This window comes from Nymphaea colorata, chromosome 6 (genome assembly GCF_008831285.2).
Source record: "Nymphaea colorata isolate Beijing-Zhang1983 chromosome 6, ASM883128v2, whole genome shotgun sequence".
Taxonomy (NCBI): Eukaryota; Viridiplantae; Streptophyta; class Magnoliopsida; order Nymphaeales; family Nymphaeaceae; genus Nymphaea; species Nymphaea colorata.
The window spans coordinates 13345633-13366360 of record NC_045143.1 but is presented as its reverse complement, the minus strand read 5'-3'; positions in this window follow the sequence as shown (position 1 = coordinate 13366360).

Sequence of the window (20728 nt, the reverse complement as noted above, 5' to 3'; positions counted from 1 at the left end):
CCTACCATTCAAAAGCCTTTTTATGATATGCTTGCACAATATCTGCATTTGAAATCCTTCTATGAATTTGAAGGGCATTGTTTACTTTTAATCATCCTTCTTTTGAACGTGAGTTAGTTCTTCTTATAACAATTTCCTATTCAATCTTTACCATTATTACTCTTCAAATACTAAATCTATAGGGTAATGCATAATTATTCTAAAAGTTGAATATTTTTTGTCATCATTAAACTGAATTCCTTCACATGCATGGAGACCCAAACCAATGATAAGAAAATCCTTTGTGCATATGTGTGCATCCATTAAAACATTTTCTTCTGCTCCATGTGCATTAGGCCGGTTGCGCACTGTTTGGTTGTGGGTGCATCTGTTGCACCATAAAAGTTTTAACACTTTCAACTAATTGGTCCATATCTATTGTTTCCTTCCCATTATTGTCATCTACATTTATAGTTGCATTTACAGGCATGCAGTTAAACTTATTAAGAGACCATGATCAAAATAATGCTCGAGTATCCTTATGATTGTGCTCAAGTATGCTAGCAAATTGATATACAAACAGGTGCAAAATGCCAATGAGAAAGGAAGTGACTACCTATAATATCCCTCTCTCGCTACAGTGGTGACAATTCAACTTCTAATGCTAAAAGAGTAGCATTGGATATAATTTCTGACATCTTCTAGTTTCCACCTGTCAGTTGTTTACCTATAATTTATACATCAAGAGATGGAACTTGAGTGTGATTGAATGTTGCAAGAAATGTGACTTTGTGAGCTGAATATTGACTGTATGTTTTTTGCAAAACCTTCGCTTTGTCTTTGGAAACTGTTGGTAATTACTTTTCTGCAAGTTTCAAATGGCCGGTTGATTACAAAATAAATTTCAATAAAATGCCAATTGCTAGTTCCTTGAGACTTGCATTTTGACATTGTTCTGGCTAATTATTTGCAACTTGTGACTTGTTGTCATGCTAGTGAACGATTGTGGTAATCAATAATGCTGTTTTAGCAACTTACCAGTTCACAACTAACAACCATTTTTATGAAGGGCCGACCATGACCATTTATGCCGCCTTCAAAGAATGTCAACAAAACTATAGTTTACCTTTCATCTAGCTGATTGACAATGCTTACAATTTATAGTAGCAAAATGGCAATGTGGCCTGTAGCAACTTGTTAAGGTTGCTGTTTTGTCTCTCTTCCAACGTGCTTTTGACCAATCCATGATTTTTGCACCATTTAAAATGGAACTTGTCAGCATATCACAAGGTGCATAGAACATCTATGGGAGTATTGAGGACCTTTACCTGCCACCATGATGGATGGTGATGCAAGATAACACATAGGAAATGTAATCGACGAACTTTTCTCTTTTAGATGAAAGTTTTTAAAGCCTTTCCACTAAATCACATTTTTACCAAAATAAAACCATCATATATAAACAAATAATGATGATGAAGATCTTAATGTGTAAATAAAGCAATTTGTGTGGACTTGTATGGACAATGACACACATCAGTCCACACTTGTCTCCGCCATTTAAGGGTGGGCAATGAGTCGGGTACCCGATGGGTAATTGGCAAGGATGGGCCAAATAGTTCGATGAACTTATTCGGGTAGGGCCAAACTAAACCTGAATCCAAAAAATACATTACGCAACTAAAATTTTTTAATTTTTTAATTTTTTTTTTCAATTAGTTGGGGTGGTACCACGGCCTAGTAGGGCTGCACAACGAGTCGAGCCAACTCGGACTCGACTTGAACACGCTCGACAAAGCTCGGCTCAAGCTCGACTCATTTATAAACGAGTCGAGTTCGAGCTAAAAGTTAAACTCGAATAAATAAATGAGTTGAGTTCGAGTTGCAAGAACTGGAGTCGTTTAAACTTGACTCGACTCGGTATATTAAATCAATTGAATTGAATGAACCGGTTCGAGAAACCGGTTCACCGGTTTAGAGTTAAAATTTTCTCATTCCGCCATTCGGTCTTCACTCACCATCTGCTCTCTCTCTTCCGCTGGACTGATGCTCTCACCCCTTCCGCTGGACCGCCATTGCTGCCCTCTCTCGCCGCTTCCATTGGACCGCCGTCTGCTCTCTCTCTCTTTCGCTGGACTGCCATTGCTGCCCTCTCTCGCCGTTTGCTCTCTCTCTTTCGCTGGACTGCTGCTCTCACCATTTGTTCTCTCTCTTCCACTGGACTGCTGTTCTCGCCGCTTCTGCTGGACCGTCATTGCTGCCCTTTTTTGCCTTTCCCCTTCTCTCGCTACTGTTGCCTCATATGCTGCGACGCACCTTTGGGCATTATATTGTTTAGAATCGTGCTTCTTGCTACCTTTTCCCTATTCTTTGTGGTATTAATATTAGGAATTATACAACTAATTCGAGCTTCTGTGGCTAACGTCATGCATCTTTGGCATTTTTTTAAGTTGGGTTAATGATTCTCGGGCTCTGATTTCCTTTTTCTGTGAAAGCATTTGATGATTCTTTTGGTACAGATTCATGTCATCTTCCCAGTTAAGAAATTGGAATTATTGAGTTCCTAGAGATTTAGAGGTTCCGTTGATGGTGTTGGTTTTCCTGGGCGTTTGAGGCTGAACAGTTGCTTTGTTATTTGAGTTGTCTGGCTGAAGCTTCCTTATTTTGATTCCAGGAATTTGACTTTGTCGAGTCGAGCTCCAACTTGTGTTAGGAAGCTCGACTCGAGTTCGACCTCGAGCTCATTGAGCCGAGTTGAGCTCGAGCTGGGGCAAGGTCGAGCTCCACTCGGCTCGTGTGCAGCCCTACTCGTTCACCCTTTTCAATTTGCTGCCTTGCGATTGTGTCCATTTGTCTTTATTCCAAGTCTACCCTTACTCTTTTAATTGAATATCCACTCTGTCCTGAAGAACATTACACTATTACCCTCCATGTTTTAGTAAATGCCCAATCATTACATTTTTGCCCATGGAATATTTCTTAATCCCAATTATGGCTCTAAGTTCGAATTAAGCTTTGCTTAGACAATTGCCTCCCTATTCATGTTCACCATTTAATTAGAGTTTTTAGTTTTTTTTTTTTTTAAGGTCCCGGTTTTAAGATAATAGACAACATTTACAAGGAAGGTCACGTATAAATTGCACAGAAGAAATATACTGGAAAACCAGATGAGCAAGTAGGACGTTATATACACGTTCTCGTTCTCGTTCTCGATTCGATTCTTAGAGGGTGCCTTCTTAGAAAATTGAGGAGCATTGATTTTTGCTGGTGACTTAGTTGGAGTAAATAAAATAACCAGATATTGGACACTATGCCATCCGGATATGCTTGTTACTTGAATATTGCAATAATGGAGGTGGATAAACGCTCAAGAAAGCATTAAATGATTGCGCCAATCTGCACCTTCAGGACCTTGATAATCTTCCTGACCTGCCGCCGCTTGTGTTTTTTCCAAAGACATTACAATTTTCTCTAACGGTATGTTTTCCACGATGTCCAATATTACATGGGCAAAAATGTAAATTCCAAAACCCCACACATGCCTTGATCGGGTCATTTATTCAGGAAGGCTACTTGGGCACTGTTTATGATCTAAGTAATGACCCTGGATCTCCAAGACCCGAATCACATCGTGGTAGGACGACCTCCTTATCTACCAAGCGCTAGAAAGCCTCCTATTTCACAAATGGAACAGTTTATAACTGTTCAATCATCTGTCTCTAAAAGTTGAACAGGTTCATATATAACACTTATTAAGAACGAAGTCTCTCCCCTTCTTTCCTTGCCACCAGGGGTCCAGGATTCATGGTTACTTTGGGACTTGGGTGACTCGATTTAACTTAAGAGAATGCTATTATCTGCAGTCTAGAGAAATAAAAATTACAAGAATCAAACTGATGATCAGGATTTCACCAGTCCACCAGTCCGACCAACTATATATACTAGTACTTCTATTGTTTTTGACAGACGTAAATGGTCCATCTCCTTTTTTTTAGTTCAAATGCAAAACACTTCACATAATACACGTAGATATAGAAATTGGTATGTGCCTTTAGGCACTTAACTTATCTACTTCAGTCTTCTACTTTTTCTAAAATGAGGGTTGATAGAAACAGAAGGAGAAAAAGTATTGAAAATGCTCCATTTCCTTTTTCTAAGTGCAAATGCAAAACAGATACACATGAAATTGGTATGTGCCTTTAGGTGGCAAACTTATAAGAAACCACTTCAGCCTTCTATTTTTTCAAAATTGACGGTTAATAGAAACACAAAAATAAAATGTCGTGAAAAATGAAGGGCATGAAACATTTTTTTTTCTAATATCAATTCACGACTTTTTATTTTTCTGATTCTATTAACTGCCAATTTAGAAAAAATAAAAGGCTGAAGTGGTTTCTTATAAGTTTGCCACCTAAAGGCACATACCAATTTCTACATCTATGCAATGTGTATCTATTTTGCATTTGCACTTAGAAAAAAAAACATTTTCAATACTATTTCTCCTTCTGTTTCTATTAACCCTCAATTTAGAAAAAGTAAAAGGTTGAAGTGGATAAGTTGAGCACCTAAAGGTACATACCAATTTCTATATCTATGTGTATGTGAAGTATTTTACATTTGCACTTAAAAAAAAAGAGATGGACCATTTTCAATATTGCTACGAGACCTATATCACAACTAAGTGAATATCCATTTTTTTTTTGTATTAATATACATCCAGCCATACTTTCTTCCTATCTAAGTACCTATTTTGAACCAATAGAACAGTAAAAAGATGAAATTTTGAAGACTTATACTAGCTTTCGTTACTTTCGGGTTTGAAATAGCCATCATACTGAAAAGTGAAAACACAAAAATAGTGAGGAGCAATGCATAACAACACAAACAAGGAGAGTTGTATAGTGAGTTGTGGAACTCATACCTGTCTGTGGCTTTGAATATTCAAGAATGTATAGTACTAAGGTTGAAGAACATGGCTTTGGACGGTCACCAATGTAAAGCAATGGGCTCTTTATAGTACATAATATATGATACTTTTAAGAAAGAATCATTACTGATAGGTGACCAAATAAGAAATGGGGGGAAATATGAAAATAAATCTTTAAACAGAGAAAAATTGTTGTCTTTAGTAAACTTTGGATTGTATCATCTTCACTTATTACTACAATCGATACCATACATTCTTTTAATTTGTTTTTCCAATCTTTCATGATTAATGTCAAGGAGTGTCAAATTTGATTATCTATGTGGAAATTTATAAAGATTTTTTGTCCTCCTTTAGAAAGCAAAAATTGATTGGTAGGATTGTATATACTAAGAAAAATGTCGTCATATAGTTGGAATACTTGAAAACAAAAGTGAAAGATGATAAAAGAGAATCCTTGTTGTCGGCTGTGCATATTTTCTTTCTAGTCATCGTAAGTACCTACCCAAATAGTTGGGCATGACCCCCCACGCCACCAAGTAGAAAATACATGGTCAAGCCATTTTACATGTGTTCAAGCCATTTCACAACTTTATTGTAATCAAATGACAAGTTATATATTGTTTTTCTTTTAAAAATAATAGTTAACAAAACCCGCAAGTCACAAATCAGTAACAAACTTAGTCCAGTCCCAAGTCATTGAATTTTAAATCATAGAACAGTTTCTCTCACTGCATGTCCTCAGTGCTCCTTTATGTCGAAACACTCTTGGTGACAGAATGTTGTTTGTTAGATAGGAGAAGTTAATTAATTAGTTCTGCACCACAGTCGTCAGGTTTGGCATGCCCAGCATACCACAGCCATAGATAGATTTATAGCAAAAGAGATAACGCTTTACGAGGAACATCTGATTTTTAAATTGGACGCTCTATTTAATTTTTTTTTAAAGAAAGGACACCGAGCTGGTTATGTGCACCCGGCAAGAAAAATAACCAAAATACCTCCATTTCAATAAAAAAAAACTTCTTAAAAAAGATTAAAAATTAAATGGTCTAAACTACCTATTATTTTATAAAAAATTCAAAAATACCGGCAGATTTGTTGCATATAATATTTGAGTGGAGAGTGTCGGGATATATGCTGACGTCCTATCTCAGAGATCGCATTGGACAGACTCGTTGGCAATCCATGTGGGGCAGGTCCGACAATGGTGACGTCACAAAATTTCGAAGAAGTGGTGCATGAAATGACGCCGTGTAAAGAACAAAAAAGAAAAGTACCCAACACAGTAAACAGGATGCTTGCACAAATATCATAACTCAAATAACATTTAAACATCATAACAACCCTGCGAGTACTACACTCACAAGAGTACTCAAATAAGTGTAAACAGCTTATTACAACTGCCTAAAAAAACCACTGTATTTTTTATCCAAATATACGTGTGAGTGAAAAGAGGAGGATGGGGAGCAGATGTTGTGTTCATCCTTGCCGGTCAAAGCATGATGAGATGTGCAATGCACGATCCAACAGTGATCAAAACCACTGCAAGTGTTGTAACAAGCACAAAGATGGCCAGATCACCTGATCAACTTCCTTCTGAATTGGGGCATATTCTTGCTTAAAATCAGATATTAAATTATTTGAGGTTGGAGGCTTGATTTCAGATTTCAACATACTAGAATTGTCCAAATCACTTCGACCACTTTCACTTACTCTCTCAGGGCTTCCAAACAGCATGGGTGCATCCATCTTCACTTCCATAACTTCAGATTTAGTAGGCACAGGCACAGGCGCAGGCACATCATCCTGTTGGCTCCCTTCTAGTTCATCTATTTCTTCTACAGGTGACGAAGATACTTGAACTAACTCTACCTTAGGCTGAGTGATTGAAGGGGAAGAATGCTCAAGCTTAACTCGTTTCAGTGATAACTGTATAGGATCAGAAGCTTCCAAAGTACAACCAAGAGGGTTAGTTGCCATTTTACTTCCATCCACTCTAGGGATTGTCTTCCAAGTGCCATTTGTTGTATTTACATGCCCAGAATCTATTGACTGTTTTGCAGAAACTCTATGCTGAGACACCCAAGAGCGAACAGGAACACAAAGAGCACAAGTTTCAGAACGACAATTATTGAAATGATCTGTCAGCATTTTGGTTTTATCGCAATAAGTGTATTTACCGTGAACATCATGGCACTTTTCCATGTGCCTGCACAAATCCTGAGCTCTTGCACAATTTTTGTCTGGACATTTCCCTTTTGGAGCAGAGCATTTCTTAGCATGCCGCAGGAGCAGACTATTCCAAGCTTTGCAGGTACTCTTCATCATTGAGTTCAGAAGATGGCGTACTTATCTCTGTCATTGAAAAGCCTGCTCGGCTATCTTTCATGGTGGCTCAGGGTTTTGTTCAAAAACGAATTTGAAATGGTGGGTGAAATTCCTGAAATGTCGGCATTTTGATTTTTTTTTGCCTTCTTTCCTTTCCATTGGCCTTTGATCATAGGGTATCTCGTCATGCTTTCGGATGATTTTGAATTTCACCGCAGCATTTTCTTCTTTTCCTTGTCTGTAACTCCACAATCGAAAAGCAGAAGCGAAGGGAAGGATTGTGAAATCGCTACATAAATTTGGGTCGTAGTCTGAACCACTCCCTAGATCTCCGCTGCTGGAGATTGCTGGCCTTCTGAAAAGGTTCTCCTCAAAAACCACATTTTGGGGCACATTTCCTTTTTTTGCCCTTCTTTTTCTTGAGAGTGATCGGTTAATTCCTACCTCCATGCAGCCCCTCCCTTACATTCCCATCCCCTTCCACCATTCCTGCTACTTTGCCCACCATGAATCCTTCCACTTTGCAGATTGAGATGCATCAACGGCATGTTATGTCCAGTTACGAGTCCCTCTGAACGCAGCTCGTCGGTGTTCAGGTCTTGGTCTTGTGTCAGTGTGCTTGGTGGAGAAGCTGCCCACTGTCTGACTCTGCTTCCCTTTGTTTGCAGACTTGTGCTTTCTCGCTGTTGCTTTCCTTCTCTCTCATTCATACTGGCTACTATTTACTCAGTTTCTGCGAATTAGTGAGGTCCGCCTGAAGCACATTCTGGCCATTTCCATGCTTGTTACATCACTAGCAATGGTGATCACCATTGGATGCATTGCACATTTCATCATGCTTTAATCGGCAACGACAAACACAACATCTGCTCCCCATCCTCGTCTTTTCTCTCATAAGTATATTTGGACAAAAAATGTAGTGGCATTTTTAGGCAATTTTAATAAGATTTGAGCTGTTTACGTTTATTTGAGTACTCTTCCATACAGTTTTGAATGTCATACTCGTCGGTTGTTATGATGTTTAAATCTTATTATCTTCTAGGTTCTCACTCGATGAATGATCATGCTAGCATATCCAGTCACAGTCTGCGAGCGGGGGCTATTCTGAGAGAGTAGATGCTGCCATTCTTTTAGTTCTGCCTTTGGGGGGCATTGCTGTATAAATGCAAGTTCACGTTTTGGTTTAGAATGTGATACCTGTATGTATAGGTGATGCTTGGTGTACTATAGCACAGATTTATAATATCATGTTTCTACAAATTGTCTTATTTCATTGTGCATTATTGCACTCCTGTGTTGCTTTTATATGGTAGAGCATATTACCTGCTTAGGACAAACCGTATTATGTACCAACCACACAATTCAGCAACTTTTATACTATTCACATAGATAATTTTAAAGCTATGATAAAACATATAGGTGCCCTAACCCTTTTTCATGTGCAGACTTTGCAAAATTTTTATATGTCTGTTGTCTAGGGTGGAAGACTGGTTAGACAAGTAAATAGAGCTCGTATGTTGTTTTTATAGCAAAAGTTTGAGGGGGAAGCCAATTTAAAGAATTTACAGGCCAACTGCTTTATGCAATTATATCTACCAAATACTATGAAAACATATTATGGATCACGTATAAGAGATATTTGAAAGGATCATGATCTTGGTGATTAGGAATGGATGAGGTTGGTTACACGCTAAAATGGGAAGTGTGAAAAAAGGTTAGATAGTTAAATTGTTGACTGGAACGGCGTCTTCTATTATCTCAGATGCAAAATGAATTAGTGGGGAGAATCAAGGCGCCCATTGATATTTCATTTGAGGAAGCTCTAATTCAGTACAATGATGAAGGCATATGAGTGTTCCTATCCACATGGATTCATCACATGATCTTAAGATACATCTGGATAAGAGGGGAGAGTCGACTTTCAAAAAGTATAAGTACTAGATATATATAGGGTACTTATTTAGAAAAATCTGGATTCGAATTCACGAATCTCCTTGGTTATTTACTTCACATCTAGTCTAGATCTGATGGAATGTCATATGAATCATATCTGATTTCATAATCAGTTAGACACTTTTTTTTATACCTAATTTTTTAAAGCAATTCAATCAGTTTCTTTTTTTGGTATCTGATCATTTAGAACAATTCAATCAGATATCTATCCAAATCCATTCCATTGACATTCTTTAGAAAAATAAAAAAAAATTGAAACAAAGGTCAAATAAATTAATTTCAAGAACGTTCAAACACCCAACGCCATGTAAGAAAGCTCTTTCTCTCTCTCCTTTTTTTAATCCAACAATTTATAGCAATATCAGGCCCCACACAAACACAGAAGTGCAGTCAACCTAGTATGGGTCCGAAGGCACCAAAAGTGATGGAGGAAGAGATGCCTATAAGCAACCTTCGCATCACGACCTCCAGCTATGATCCTTATCTTCTGTTGCCGCGGAGTAACCGACCGGTTTCCAACGTTTGCCATGTTCCACCTTCTCGTTTCACTCATTGGAAATATGAAATTGAAAAGAAGTTTTTATATACTTATTTTAAGAATTAAAGAAATAAAAACAAAATGCAGATTTTCAAGAAATAAACTTAAATCAAATGCCAAATAATTATATTATTTTCTAGATTCATATTCAATTGAGAGACAAGGAAAAAGATTGAGCAGGGGAGGGGCAAAAGCCTGTTCACTTGGTTTCTACAAAGAATCAAACTGAGGACTTGGCTACTATATGCCACCTAACCTAAGTGGTTGCACTATATGTGAGAAGAGAGAGAGACTCAAAAACCAGACATGGAGCTTTTTTTTAATATTAATTCATGACTTTTGATTTTTCTGTTTCTATTAACTGTCAATTTAGAAAAAATAGAAGGCTGAAGTGGTTTCTTATAAGTTTGCCACCTAAAGGCACATACCAATTTTTATATCTATGTAATGTGTATTTGTTTTGGATTTGCACTTAGAAAAAGGAAATGGAGCATTTTCAATAGTGTTTCTATTAACCTGCAATTTAAAAAAGGTAGAAGGTTGAAGTGGATAAGTTAAGCACCTAAAGGCACATATGAATTTTTATATCTACATGTATGTGAAGTGTTTTACTTTTTCACTTAAAAAAAGGAGACGGACCATTTCCAATATGGCTACGAGACCTATATCACTACTAAGTGAATATCCACTTTTTATAGTAATATACATCCAGCCATGCTTTCCTTTGTTAGCTTTCCTATCTAAGTACCTATTTTGAACCTATAGAACAGTAAAAACAAGAAATTTTGAAGACCTATACTAGCTTTTGTTACTTTTTAGGTTTGAAATATTCGTCATACTGAAAAGTGAAAACACAAAAATAGTGAGGAGCAATGCATAACAACACAAACAAGGAGAGTTGTACATGGAGTTGGAACTCATACATGTGGCTTTGAACATTCAAGAATGTATAGTACTAAAGTTGAAGAGCACGTCCTTGGATGGTCACCAATGTGAAGCAATGGTTGCTTTATAGTACATAATATATGATACTTTTAGGAAGGAATCATTAATGGTAGGTGACCAAATAAGAAATGGGGGAAAATATGAAAATAAATCTTTTTTTTCTTTTTTTGAAACAAAGAAAATTTGTAAACTTTGGATTGTATCATCTTCATTTATTATGACAATCGATACTATCTATTTTTTAATTTATTTTCCAATCTTTCGTGATTAATGTCAATGTGTCAAATTTGATTATCTATGTGGGCAAAGTTTATAAAGATTTTTTCCCACCTTTACAAAGCAAAAATTGATATGTAGTTGGAATACTTGAAAAGAAAAAGGGGAAGATGATAAAAGGAAATCTGTGGTGCATATTTTCTTTCTAGTCATAGGTAAGTACCTACCCAAGTGGTTGGGCATGACGCCCATGTGCCACCAAGCAGAAAATACATGGTCAATTTCACTAATAAATAACGAAAGATGCAATGATTGATATGTTTAGACTAAAAGCAAATATAATGTTACCATCCCTGCATTGAAACAAATGAACTTGGAAAATAAGAACTTCTCAATTTGGTAAATGTGCCAAGTCTTGCATTAAATTTTCCAAGGGAAACAAAAATGCCCTCCTTTTTGGTTCACGAATAACTTGTATTGGTAAATGCGAGTCCTTATATTCCCACATAATTCTCCTCACTATAGCGGATATTTATCCTTTATTAAGTTTTTAAATCTGTCCTTATCTTTTCTTTTTATCTACACAAGTTTTATTTTTTAGGTTAAGGCTGTTCAGATGAAAAGCTATTGGGAGATGGCAACCTTCCATTTTATAAATAAAAAATAAAAAAATAAAAATACATCCTTGAAAAAAAAAGTGATTGAATACTGGCCCAAAGGTTAGGCCAAAGGATCAACAAGAGACTTGAAGACCTCCTTTGCAGGATTTGCAACTCCTAATCATAGTCTTGTTCTTAGCCACATGTAGGGGCGAGTACCTCATGCCTTGCCTTTTATAAATTCTGAACTGTTTGTTGCAACCTTTGCTTCCAACAACTACGTTCTAGGAATGTCAAAGGATCAAATTCGAATGGGATAAACTCATAATCATATTTGTTCTTTTGGATATTTGCATGCTTGGATTTGAATTCATATTAAAATATGAATCGAAAAAAAATTATATCTGAATTTGAATGTGAATCTGGATCTATCAAGCGCTTCAATTATCTATGTGAATAGTACGAAAGTTGCTTAATTTCGTAGTTGGTACGTAATAGGATTTAAGCAGATAATGTGCTCCACCATATAAAATCAAAGCAGGAGTATAATAATGCATGATGAAATAAGAAAAATTTATAAAAACAACATCATATTATGAGCTATAGTACACCAAGCATCACCTATATATACAAATATCACATTATAAACCAAAACATGAGGCATATATGCACCAAAAGCCCCCCAAAGGCAGAACTTCATGCGGAAGTTCATGCAGTTCAGAACTTCAGGCGGTCGGCGTCTCCACCAGATAGGTCATCATCTGTGTCTTTTCAATCATTCGTAGAGTGCTCAATTTGATTGTGTGATGAATTCATTCCAAACTTGACTCGTCCTAGGAGGGTCTTAGTTTGCAATTATGAAATGAAGAGGAGAAGGCAAGAGACACATACCGAATGGTAATGATCAGTCGCAGCCTCTGCCATCTGAACTGCCGCCACCACCGCCCGCTGGGACTGCCGCTGCTGTCTGTGTCTTTTTTGATCGCCTGGTCCACCGTCCGCCAGCTGAAAGACTGATGTGAGGTCAGATCGTCCGACCTTCCCTCTGGCTCTCCTTCTTATTTATTCTTCTTCTCAAATCTCAGATACTCAGATGCAGGGCATCATATTCATTAGGTTCATTCTAATTCTTAATTTCTTTTGATTTTGCACTACCGCCATTCAGTTCATTCCGATTTTTTGATTTTCTACAGCCGCAAATGCAGTGGCATATGAGACCTTCACGTGAGCAGAAGGCTTGCAATTTTACTGCGAGCATACTTCAAGGCCCATCTATTTTTCCTGTCTTCCAGATTTTAAGCTGTATCAGGACAACACATCCTTCAACTTGTAACACACCTTTTACTGTGCGATGCCCGTTGAAGTGGGGGTATAAAGGAGATTGCTTTTCCACAAAGAGAGCACAGTCCACTCACCCGATGGTAAACATCCATAGATTCAATAAATGAAATGGTGCACCGTTCATAAATTAAGTTGAGCAAGGCCCTAGTCGACTAATCCATACATGAATTACTTGCTTTACCAAGACTTGTCTCCAACGTGTTGGTAGTGTACATCAAGCCTATACGGAATAGCAGTTTGTAAAGGAAAGGAGTGAAAGCTCACCAATTTTGTGAGTTTTCCCGACATGCAGACTGCTTATCTTGATTTTTAGGTACTACTCTTTTAAATTGCAAATGATAGCATGTATGGATTCACCAGTGAGTGGAAAAATAGCCACCAAATGAAAGTCCTTTTTTGCCGACATCATCTGACGGTAATGTTAGTGAGGATTGACTTTTACTGACATATGGAGAAAGATGTCAATGAACATTGACCTTCACGAATTTATGGGAAATATATGTTGCTGACATTTCATTTTACCGATGGCTGAGAAGCTGACATCGGTAACTAATGATTTCACGACACGTACTATCCCTCCTGTCGCAGTACGCATTTTCGGACAAAATATTGCCGACGTTCAGGTTTGATTGCCCAGAAAAAATCGGTGGAGCAGTTGAAATACGTATGGGCGGGTGAGATTTCACATGCTCGACATTTTCCTTTCGAAGGCATTCACCCACGCGTTTTTCTCCGCAGTCGACGAGCTCCCTCGCATTGGAGAATAGCTGCTTGCTCACCGTCGCCGCTCCGCCGTCGCCGCTCAACCCTCGCCACTCCCTTCGGGTTCCTTTTTCACACTGACTGGTTTTGTCAATGGATCAATTCATGGGTTCGTCTTCTCTCTTGGAGATGTGAGTGTCAAGACTCTTGAGTAGTTAATGGATGTTCAGTCCAACTCGGAAACTTCACCAGAATCTGCTTCGTTTTGGACAGAGGCTGATGGTGACGAGTTTTGTTTTTGGGGATCTTCGTTTTCTGGATCAATTAGAAGGAATTTTGTGTAATTCAGTAAGTGAGTGTTGTGTGGGATGCATATGATGCAACAAAGGATGCTCATGCCATCTGCATCTTAACTGAGTGGGATGAGTTCAAGAACCTAGATTACCAAAGGATCTATGATAACATGCAGAAGCCTGCATTCGTGTTTGATGGCTGCAATGTTGTTGACACTGAGCACCTGAGGAACATTGATTTCATAGTTTACTCAATTGGCAAGCTGTTGGATCCATGGCTCAAGGACATACCTGTTATGGCATAGGCAGAGCATGTATGAAAATGTTACAGTTTGTACTACATTTTCATGTCTGCTTATTTTGAAATTTGCTGGCATATCTAGAAAAAGAGGTTCTTTTCAGTGTCATTTTGTGATTTTGTGATTTTAGGTTAAATAAAACGCAATTCCCATTTGTTCTCCAACTATGACAAACTAACAATTAAAAATACAATCAACTGTACAAAATCAGCCCTCTCTTCGATGTGAAGACAAGGAAATGAAATCCTAATTTACATCACCACGTGTTCCTGCTACATAAATCTTTGCATGCTTGCTTCGATGTGAAGACAAGGAAACGAAATCCTAATTTACATCACCACGTGTTCCTGCTACATAAATCTTTGCATGCTTGCTTCGATGTGAAGACAAAGAAATGAAATCCTAATTTATGGATTAAGAATCTTCGTTGGGTTGGATCAAATGGAGCTCTACAGCTGCCTTAGTGGTTGCAGTAAAATCATTGGGGACGAGAAGAAAAAAAAAACAATATTTACCACGTTAAATTCTTCATGTGCATCAAACATGGTTAAATTTACCACGTTAAATTCTTCTTGTGCATCAGACATGGTTAAATTTACCACGTTAAATTCTTCCTGTGCATCAGACATTGTTAAATTTACCACGTTAAATTCTTCTTGCGCATCGACATAATTTGTCGTTTCATCAATGCCTTATTACTGACCATCGGTAATATTTTGTCGATAAAATTTAACAAATATTTTCTGATACATGAAAGTGCGTTGATAAAGAATATTACCACCGTTAAGGTAATAATTTTCACCGGCGACCGGTAGAGTGTTGAAATAAAATTTTTATCATGTTCAGTGATCATCGGTGATAAACTTGGTTAAGTGATAACTTTAGCTCCTAATCATGATAAATAGAGCTTAAAATTGAATCAAAGATGACCCAAAGAAGAAACTTCAACATCGTAAGGCGGCCCTTTTAAGACACTATCATTGCTGTCACGGGCTGACAACTTCGGCCCGTGCGGCGCGGCAAGAACCTGATTGCCGCAAGCCTTCAAACCACCGAACGGGGCGCAAAAGTAGTTTGAGAAAATAAGTGTATAAAGAATGCTTGTGAATAAAGAAATCTCGCAATGTATTCGCTTGGAAAATTAGTACATCACGAGAAAGATAAGTAAGGAAAATGATCTCGACTTTACTTATGTAGGATGACCGAGGCCTCTTACAGGATTCCCATGTCGACCACCCAAAACAAGAAATCCCAATACTTGACACTTAGACCGGTGGGAGGGTACTCCCTTACAAATAAACATGCATAAGCAAATGACTCAACATAAGCAAATGAAGCACAATGCAAAACAAAGCAAAGGACTGTATAGACTCCCAGACACAGGGGAACAGACTCCCCCCTTCAAGTTATGCGCCGTCCTCGGCGCCAGCAGTTTCATGATAGGCCTTGACTTCAAGCGGGTAGCGCTGCTTCATGCGGAATGCATACTCCCAGGTGAGGTTGTGTTCGCCTATCCACTTCACTTGGTACTTCTTCGGCTCCCCCAAATAGTTTGTCTTGTGCCGAAGAATCTCTTCCATCCGACGGTCCGCCACTCGCTTGGTCGGCGAGGCTCGCTGCAGGATCGGGTCTCGTTCTGGAACGCTTCGCTCGGGGTCTTCCTCATCGACATAGAAGGGCTTCAAGTTACAAACATGGAACACTGAATGCACCTTAAAGTCTGGCGGCAAGTCTAGCTTGTAGGCTAGCTTTTCGATTCTCTTCAGCACTGTGAAGGGTCCCTCATACTTACAGATCAATGACCTGTGTCGACCACGGAAAATGCCCGTGCGATCAGGATAGAGCTTTACGAGGACTTGATCACCCACTCGGAATTCCATTGGCCTTCGATTCCGATCTGCAAACTTTTTCATCTTTTTGACGGCCTTGTGTAAGAACGTCTTAGCCATTTCCGTCTGTTCCTGCCAATCGCGAACGAACTGGTAGGCAAAAGTGGGTATTCCCTTTTCTTGGGCTGCAAGGGTATGCGGCATCAACAGTTGTTGTCTTGTGGCTATTTTGAATGGACTATGTCCAGAAGACTCGCTCTTCTGCAAATTGTAGCAAAATTGAGTTACATCCAACAATTTCACCCAATCTTTTTGATTCGCACTGACATAGTGTCGAATGTATTGTTCCAACAATCCGTTGATTCGTTCAGTTTGGCCGTCCGTTTGAGGGTGAAAACTTGTTGAGAATAATAAATTCGAACCCAACAAACGAAATACTTCGCGCCAAAATTTTCCTATGAAGCGAGCGTCCCGATCACTGACAATGCTTTTCGGCACGCCCCAATGCTTGACAATATGCTTCACGAACAACTCGGCCGTCTTTTCCACGGAACATTCTTTAGAGGCTGGGATGAATGTGGCATACTTTGAAAATCTATCCACAACCATAAGGATGGAGCTGAAGCCGTCAACTTTGGGCAAGCTGACGATGAAGTCCATGGAGAGGCATTCCCATGGACGTTCTGGAATAGGAAGAGGCTCCAGGAGGCCGGCAGGCTTCTGGTTTGTTCCCTTGTCCTGCTGACAGATCAAGCATGTTTTCACATATGCTTCAACGTCGTCGCGCATCTGTGGCCAGTAGTAGCCACGTTCGAGCAGTGCCAGTGTCCGCTCCTGGCCAGCCCACAACGAGTCATGACACTCCTTCAGCAACTCTCGTCGGAGATTGCCCCATCTAGGCACGAACACTCGTCCGCCCTTTGCCATCAAAAATCCATCTTGTAGCCAGAATCGTCGCGTCTTTCCCACCTCCGTTGTTTCGGCCAAGTGCTTGGCCACTGGGGCCTGCTTCATGCCTTCTCGAATCCGCCCGAGAAGAGCACCCTCGAGTTGCGCTTCGGATGATGCCGTCCGGGTAGCTGCCAACTCCGCCTTCCGACTCAGTGCATTGGCTACAACGTTTGTCTTCCCTGCCTTGTACTCCAAGGCAAAATCGAATTCTGCAAGGAATTTCTGCCATCGAGCTTGCTTCGGACTCAACTTCTTTTGAGTCTGGAAGTAGCTTGTAGCTACATTGTCAGTCTTTACCACGAATTGGGACCCCAATAAGTAATGTCTCCATGTGCGAAGACAATGAATAATGGCCGTCATTTCTCTTTCATGCACGGAGTACCGTCGCTCTGCGTCTTTCAGCTTCCGACTCTCATAGGCAACTGGATGACCTTCCTGCATCAAAACTCCACCAATGGCAAAATCTGATGCATCCGTGTGGACTTCAAATTTCCTTGTGTGGTCGGGCAACCTGAGCACAGGCTCCTGCGTCAGGGCCCTCTTCAACTTGTCGAAGGCATCTTCTTCGAGCTCTTCCCAAGCCCAAGTTCGGTTTTTCTTCAACAAATCAGTGAGAGGCGCAGTTATCAAAGAATACCCATCAATGAATCGTCGATAGTAATTCGCCAAACCGAGAAAAGAACGTAGTTCCGGTACATTGGTTGGCGATTTCCAGTCTCGAATTGCCCTCACCTTTTCTGTGTCCATTCGCAGCTTACCTTTTCCCACAATGTGACCGAGAAAACTGATTTCCGATTGGCCGAATAGGCACTTCTCGTGCTTCACATAGAGTTCGTTTTCCTCCAATACCTTGAACACTGTTCGCAAGTGTTCCACATGGTCTCTCATGGAGCTGTTGTACACTACAATGTCATCAAGATATACTACCACGAACTTATCTAAGTACTGATAGAATATCTTATTCATTAGAGTCGAAAAAGTGGCTGGGGCATTCGTCAACCCGAACGGCATTACCAAGAATTCAAAGGCACCGTAACGAGTGACACAAGTGGTCTTTGGCTCGTCGCCATCAACAATCCGAACTTGCCAATATCCTGATCTGAGGTCTAACTTGGAAAACACTTGAGCTTTGCCTAGTTGATCAAACAGATCTGCAATCAAAGGGTACTTTTTCTTCACCGTTACCTTGTTCAACGCTCGATAATCCACACATAGCCTTTTGGAGCCATCATGCTTCGCTTGGAATAACACTGGTGCACCAAAAAGAGCTTTGGAAGGTCTGATTATACCTCCAGCTAGCATCTCGTCCAACTGTCGTCGAAGTTCTCTTAATTCTGTAAGGGCCATTCGATATGGTGCCATTGCCGGGGGTTTGGCACCAGGAAGGAGTTCGATGGCATGATCCACCTCACGTCGAGGTGGCAGCCGTCTAGGGAGCTCCGCGGGCATTGTTCCTGCGAATTCCGCTAAGACAGGCGCAAGCGCCTCTGGGACCAAACCAGGGGAGTCATTAGTCACTTCCCTGATTGCCACCAAGTAACCCTTATGCCTCTTTATCGATGTTACTGGAACCATACAAGGGGACTTCTCATCCATGATACTGATACTGCGTAGGTGCGGCATTGGGACAATTTTCGCAGTACTGAGGAGCTCCATGCCTAGGATCATCCGGAAATCATCCATCGGGACCACCGAGAAGTTGGCCCTTCCTGACCAACTCTCAATCTTCACAACCGCATCCCGGGCCACTCCGTGGATGGGTTTGGCCTCTGAGTTCACCGCCTTCATGCATAACTCTCCCCTCTCAAGGGTTAGGCCTAGTCTCCTCGCCTCCTCAACTGAGACAAAGTTATGTGTGGCTCCCGTGTCTACCATAGCCAGGGTAGACCTTCCATTTACCAGGATTTCCAAGTACATGAGATCGTTAGAAGGTGTCGCTGTCACCTTCACTTTTTCCTTCCTTTTTATGGTGTTCAGAAGTTGAAGTGCACCCATCTTTGGTCCTTCCCCTTCTTCACCTTGTACCGCATTAGCAGATTGCCTTGAAGAGCTTGCTTGATTGTCCCTGTTTCCACGCTTTGGACATTGCCTTCCTAAGTGATTGCCATCACAAAACCAACATTTCAATACTCTATTCTGAGAGTTGTCATTTTTATGAAAGAAAGTTCTTCTTTCGACTTGGCGCTGAGTTGATGGTTCATCTTTCCGTTCCCTTCGATCATCTTTTTTTCCTCCATGGTCAGGATTCCTCGACGGCTTGAAGGCGTTAGTGTAGCTCTTGCGCTGAGTATCAGCCAAACGTTCTGCTACCACATAAGCATCCTCCAAGGTCTCCGGATTACTCCTTTCCACTTCGGATTGTGCCCACGACTGAAGTCCCAAAATAAACCAGTTCAATTTATCTTGTTCTTGCATATCTGGCACATCTAACATCAGCCTTTGATAGGCCCTCACGTAGTCTCGCAAGGATCCGGTATGTTTCAATTCACCAACCATCCGATAGGCATGGCGTGTCGCATTCGGGGGCATGAAGTAAGTTCTTAACTCTCGCTGAAAATCATCGAAAGTGTCTATTGTGCAGATCCCCTTTTGAATGTCGAGCCTTTTCCTTCTCCACCATGCCACAGCATCGCCCTCTAGCAACATAGCCGCAGTCTTGACTTGAAGGTCGTCCCCCATAACGCCTTGCAAGTCCAGGTAATACTCCACTTGGAATAAAAAGTTGTCGATCACTCGACTATCCCGAGTTCCATTGTATTTAGCTGGTCTCTGAACGTCGACCCTCGCTGGCCGATCGTCACCTCCACCTACAGAGATTTGTCGCTATAGTGTGCGGTTCTTTACCTGAAGTTCTTTGACTTCAGCATGTAACGTGGTCACTGTGTCAGTCAGTGCTCGATTCATGGCCACTAGGTCGGCCATTTGTTCCCGTAGTACCTTCATCTCGTCCTTCATTTCCCCGAAGGACTCAGCTGCATTACCCAATGCTTCTTCATGAGTAGTTACGTCGGTAGCCAGCTTGTTCACCATCTCGGTCAGGTCTTCCTGACCCTGAGATGTACCCATCTCGTCAGAATGGGTTACCCCCTTGCCCTTGGCACTTTGCAGATTATATTGAGTCGCCAGGGCTTCTTCCTCTTCGATCAGCGATCGTCGGATGTCTCTTTCGATCAACGATCATCGGCGTGTAGTTCTACACCGACTATCCAACCGCTTCCTCAGATTGCCGAACCTGGGCTCTGATACCAGTTGTCACGGGCTGACAACTTCGGCCCGTGCGGCGCGGCAAGAACCTGATTGCCGTAAGCCTTCAAACCACCGAACGGGGTGCAAAAGTAGTTTGAGAAAACAAGTGTATAAAGAATGCTTGTGAATAAAAAAATCTCGCAATGTATTCGCTTGGAAAATTAGTACATCACGAGAAAGATAAGTAAGGAGAATGATCTCGACTTTACTTATGTAGGATGGCCGAGGCCTCTTACAGGATTCCCATGTCGACCACCCAAAACAAGAAATCCCAATACTTGACACTTAGACCGGTGGGAGGATACTCCCTTACAAGTAAACATGCATAAGCAAATGACTCAACATAAGCAAAGGAAGCACAATGCAAAACAAAGCAAAGGACTGTACAGACTCCCAGACACAGGGGAACAATTGCAATAGGACAGTAAAAACTCGAAAAAACTTCCCTCATAACATACAACAAAAGAGAAGCAAGTAAGAAATGGAACCAATGTGGAAATGGTTTAGGAAATAGGTCATGCCTTTCATAAATTGTTTATGAACTAGGTCATGCCTTTACTCGCTCCTTTCCTTCTCCCTCCT